This window comes from Castanea sativa, chromosome 11 (genome assembly GCF_040712315.1).
Source record: "Castanea sativa cultivar Marrone di Chiusa Pesio chromosome 11, ASM4071231v1".
Lineage (NCBI taxonomy): Eukaryota > Viridiplantae > Streptophyta > Magnoliopsida > Fagales > Fagaceae > Castanea > Castanea sativa.
In genome coordinates, this window is record NC_134023.1 from 12,341,638 (window position 1) to 12,348,006 (window position 6,369).

Genomic DNA, 6,369 nt, shown 5'->3' on the forward strand with positions numbered 1-6,369 from the left:
GACGCGTATATTGGGTTTTAATTTTTTTTTTTTTGAGAATCCGTGGGCTTAGGCTACCACCTGTTGGGTTTGCCATATGTTGTTTTTTTCTTTAGATTGGGTTTGCTTTCCCATCTGTTGTTTAAGATTGATGTTGGGCTTTGGGCAGTGGGCTTACTACGTTACAAATTTTTTTGGGCTTTTTTTTTTGCTTGAGAGTAGAATAGATTTTTTTTTTTTTTTGGATTTGAGGGTGTTCTTGATTTAGTTGAGGGTGTTCCTATGTTTTTTTTAAGGGTAAATAAATAAATAAAATTCAAATTATTATATATATATATTTTTTAGTTTAGGGTGTTCCTGAGAACGCCCTCTAGTCAACGTGGCACCGCCACTGGATAGAGATATTGTCTATCCAAGCCACTTAATATGGTTGAGGATAAGGTTCAATCGGAAGCTTAAGGTGTTCAATTGTGGAAGATGACACAATATTCATGCAACTTCCCTCATCAATAATAAGCTTCTTTGCTTGGTTTCCACAATGAACCAACATTTGAAAATTTGAAGTTCTCCAATTCTCTTCCTCTACTTTAGGGGATGCTAAAATTCATCTCAATCACTACAGAAACAAGAGAAGTATTCTTCTCATCCTCCTCCAAGTTATCTGTAGCAAAAGCTCCATAATCAAATGCATCCTCTCTATGATCTTCATATTGCTCACAATCACTCAATTTCCCCATAAACAATCTCCTTGATTGTGTGGACATGTTGCGAATCCTTGCGTTGATACCAAACTAACGTAGGACAAGGGGGAACAAACAAAATCCGATTTAGAACTATTAGGGCAAATCTGGTAGCACTTGGGCTTTGAGGGTTTAGGGTTAGGTTTTGGTGGGAAAAAGGCTTCTAAATAAGAGGATAATTGGATTTCCAAATGGGATAAGGATTAGTAGGGTTTGGAGGTGAAATCAAACAAATGAGAAAATTAGGTTTGGGTTGCTGAGAACAATAATCGTGAACAACACTATTAAATTCAAGATAAATATATAGGAATCACACTTGGACTTCCTAAGTATCACACCTAGGATTCCTTGGCATCGCACCTCAGAGAAGGTTGCATCCCACAAACCATAAAAGAAAGCTTCATAACTCTTAAATTTTGAAAATACTAATAATCGTAGTAGGCTAGATTGCTTCAGGCTATGGTGATGGTTGTAGGTCCTGAAAGGAAAGAAAAAATTGTCAAAGGTGATGGGCATAACCTAGCTAAAAGCCCTCTGACAGTTAAGTCAGTTTTCTCTCTAGAACACAAGGACGAGAAATAGTGAATGGTAGAACTTACCTTAGGTGAATGTAACTTTATCATTTTATAGAGAGTTGGAAGTGGGTCTACTTGCTCAAATCCACTATTATCATGGGAGATGTTGAAGTTAATGGAGAAAAAGTGCAGTGAGTTTCGAGGAATTCTTTCCAAGTTCCAAAATGACAGATCGTGGATTGATTGTGTAAAGCTTATAGAAAATTCCTCTGAAATTTATCAAGTATTGTATGGTCATCTATGCCCTTGTGAGCCCTGGACAATTACTTTTGGTCGTCCATGACCTTGTGGGTCATGGACAATCATCCTAACTTGGACAGTTTCTATGTCTTATGGATGGGTTGTCATTATGTTTGGGGTGCTTCTATTGAGCTTTTTCTCTAGTAAAACCTTATGGATGTGTTTTGGTCATGGACGATCATCATGGACGAACTAAACTTGATTTGGACCCTATCCAGAAAGCATTACAACTCTTTAACCATGACTCCTTGGGCTATGATTTCTTAAAACCTTAATAAGACTTGGACTTGACTCCTTGGGCTTTTACTGCTAATCCCAACTAAATAACTAAACTTAAAAGAAAACCAAAGTAAGACCCAATAGACTATAATAAGCACAGGTCATTCTAAAATATTAGGAAATTACAGAATTGCCCTTAATATATAAAATCAAATAAAATATAATAAATCATTCTCACTGCCTCCTTCATCACCCCCACACCCTAGACCAATCAAACAATGATCTAGCAAACAGCTCTATCAATATTGAAATTCCACACCCTCAAGTGTACAAAGATTATGATCCTGTCACAAAGCAAGTCCACATCAAGCATAGAGGACCAAAGTTCCAAATATCTAAATATTGTTGCCTACACATTTGGCCATCTTACAAAAGGTCAATAACAGTAGCACCCAACGAAACCCAAAAGAACGAAACACAGAACTCCACAACATGAAAGCAAAACTATTGGGTAGGCAACTTAGACAAAGAGCAAAGAGCTAATAAGCACTACTGGGCAGACAGACCATGGCTTCAATCAGACAAGATTAACATAAAAGACAGCTTCAATAAGCAAGAAACAAGGCAGAAAAGGCTTCTAGACATGCATCAACCAAAAACAAAAAAAAAGAATTAGTCGACTACATTTATACTTTTCCTCACATAATCATCTAGTAATCATAGTTCCTAATCCTAAGTGCTTGACATGATGCTGAATTTTCTCAAAATTTTGACCCACAACCAAGTAAACACAGTTTCAGACTGTTTGTGTAGTTTTTCTTTTTTTTTTTGGATAGGTTTGAAAAAAAAAAATTGATAGGTAACTGCTTATGTAGTCTTTGTGATGGTTAAAAAATTTGCTTGTCAAATTTCTTTCTTTTACAAACTCTCACACAATCCATAAAGGCTTTTTGAACCATATACTTCTGCAGATATATAAAATATAAAGAATTAATACCAAAGTTTGCCATCTTGGAATTGACATTGTCCGTCAATCAGCGTCAATCTAGACCAAAGGCATAGGCCATGACTAGATGTGAAAAGAATATTGATTACTCAACCAAAGCACAACCATGCCCAAATTAAATAAATAAAACCATTAAATCAGATGACTAAGCAAGAGTTGAATTGCCATATATAACCGTATGACGTAGCAAGACAAAGGAGACTCATTTAAAATTAAAATAAAAAATAAAAAACAAAGATTTTAAATAAACTTCATTCATAATCTCTGAAAGGGAAATCTGCAACCAATTCAATCTGAAAATATGGTGAAATTCACATGCGTTGTGTGTAACAAAGGTCAGAACAGCGTATATAAATGTTCCAAAGTGCCCTATTGAAAGATAAATTGTGTTAAACATACAGGTTAAGCACTTTGTTGTCTAACATTATAAAGAGTAATTTTTTGATAAGTAACATTATAAAGAGTAACTAACCGCAAATCATTCGTTCTTGTGCTGTTGCATTGAATTTTCGAAGCAAGAATTTTCTAATAGGATCCATTTGTACATAAGCCTCCAAAGCCAAACAAGATATCCAAAACAATTTAGCACTAAAAGACATACACCAACATAATCAGAACCCAAAAGAAAAATCATTTTATTTATCAGCTACTTAATGAAACTCTAGAACTTCATGCTGGGATATGCTGTTTCCACTTTCCACTAAAAAAAAAAGCATATGATGCTTTCTATTCATAAATAGTACACAGCAAGAATACACAAAAATACATGTCTCATGGATTGGATATATACATCCTTCTTCATCAAGAGCGTTGTAATTATAACTAGTATTTTCAATGAAAACATTCAAGGTTAAAATCCTCCCTCCCTTATTGTCTATGTATTCTCCACAAATTAATTAGGGCCAGCCACTTTCTTTTTTGGTCATTCTATTCTATTTGAAATTATGACCACATATATGCTATACCCAAAAAGATTAGTCTAGTAACACTAAAGTACATAGTTACTCAACTAATTCAATATATCAATTAGAAGCACAAAATAGCTAGTCTTAATGTCGGATACATATTGCAAAATTAAAATTCAACATTGTAAAAAAAAAAAAAAACTAATAATATATATAATAAAATTATAGGTCAAGCTTGGATCCAGTGACACTGGATACGTTGAGATAGTGACACGTGTCCACTTTTGGACAAGTGCCACAATCTGACTGAGTCTAGTGCCACTAGATTTAAACCAAGTCCTAAAATTATTTAGTAAATGTAAAATCATTGACGAGATAGCCTTGGTAGTGTATTGTCTCTGTCCCTGCTTGGAAATATATAATTGTTGAGAAGATCAAATACGCTAGGCGGTGTATTGTCATGGACTTCCTCGTCTTCCTTCAACTTTTTCATCAACATCTTCACCAGGAGATCATCATCATAATTATCACATCCATCGTGTTTGAATTTGGATTCGAGGCCGAGGTTGTTGTTCGTTGTTTTGGGTTTGGTGGGTTCATTGGAGGGGTCGAACTTGGTTATGTATTCTAATGGTTTGGAGTCTCGGTGGTTTTGGGGGCTTTTGGCGTCACTGTCGTTGAAGATTTCTGAGGGTTTGGTGGGTTTTGGAGAGGTTTTTGGTTTGGATTGAAAAGAAAACTTCTCCATAGTTCTTTAGGGCACAAGGGCGAAAAGATAAAACAAATACCACTACATCTACGCTGAATCTGTTTCTATATTTATAGTAGTGGCAAATAGGTACATGGGCTTGGGTATGACCTGATTAATATGTGTCAAAAATATACACGTAAGATGGACTATCACAATTAAAAAAAAAAAAAACCTACAACAATTTTTTAGATAAAAATAATATCTTATTTGTTCTTATCAACTTTTCTTCCATTGGTTTATCACTGATTTGGATAAGGATACATTGATAACAATTTTTTTTTTTTTTTAGTTTTTAATTTTTATATATTCTTTTAATAAATAGTAATACTTATTAGAACACACACGAAAATAGTAATATTAGTGTTTTAAACCGAGTTTATAATACATTATTTATCCAGAGTACAATTACATTGATAATTAGGTTTTAAGAAAAAAAAATTCTATCCTATTTCCTTACAACCATCAATCACGTTTTCTTTTTATCCTTTCATAATATTCATATGACTCTCTCTTAATTCAAATTGGGGCAATTCTTTCCAACTCAAAAAAAAAAAAAAAAAATCATCTTCTTTGTTCTTTTCAACTTTTCTTCTATGACTTTATCACTTTTTTTGGATAAAGTTATGTTGAAATATTTAACTTCTTCGTCTTTAGATAACTTTAAACTTCTATGCTGATTATAACTTAAAAAAATTATTTTAAAAAAACTATACTATTTCCTTATTGGCATCATTCACGTTTTTTTTTTTTTTTTTTTTTTTTAACATTTCGATCATGTCATTGATGTCAACAATTTTTTTTTTGTCATTCAATCTATATGACATTTTTTTGTGTGTGGATAAACATACATCCTAAGTTAATTCTTCTTCTCTTTTAATTCTTAAAATGATTAGAAATCTAACTACCTCACAATTGAAAATTCTTTGTTTTTCGGTGTATGCTTATATATTCTTAGGCACACCAACTTCTTCTTCCTTTCTCTAATTATCCTTTGTTTTTTTTTCTTCTTATTATTAGGCAATTTGGTGTTTGTGAAATCCATATTAGAAGTCTTTATCAAACCTACCATCCAAACTATTAAAGGTATGTATTTCTTTTCTTTGTTTTTGTGTTTTTTTTAAGGTTTTGCTTCTGAGTCATAAATGCAATTTTAAATCCATAAAATCCGTTATATAAACCTCTATAAATATTTACTCTTTACCTATTTATTATTTAAGAATTATCAAATTTTGTGTTCTCTCCTACAACAAGAATTTCATCTATATTTGTGTTGTGTTTATATATGCGTTATCAGATTAAAATAATTTTCTTGAGTAGTAAAATTTTTATGTTACTATTTCTTATTTTTATTTTTGTTGTTAATGATATTATATGTGTGCGAAAGAAATTGTCTAACATTATGAGCATGTAACTTAAAAAAAATTCTTTGTAATTAGTTTTTATTTTTGGTTTTACAAATATCAATATCCATACCTATATTTATCACTCACAACACATTTAAATAGTATTCATGATTTTTTTTTTTAAAATAGCATTTTATGAATATCAACAATTCTTCACAAGATTGCTATTAGCAAGTAATATTAATCTACATCATGATGAAAAGGAATTCACATCTCAATATGATCATGGAACTTTGCTTGAACTAATAATTTTTTCAAACAGTTGTCTATATCCTTTTTGTTCATTAGGACTCCTTTAATATTAAATTTTCACGACTCTACACTCATTTTTAAGGAGATCCCCTTTAAATAAAAGAGGTCATTAGTGTATCAAAACATAACTCTATATAAAGGTTTGAAAAAAAAAATAACATGTAGTTTATACTCTTTAAGTGCATAACACAGTTTAGATCTAACTACAAATATTCTGGAAAATGAAAAACATCTGGTTAAGTTTCCTTAGGTTTTTTTAATTATTAAATTTAAGAACTTTTTTCTTATAAATATGTTGT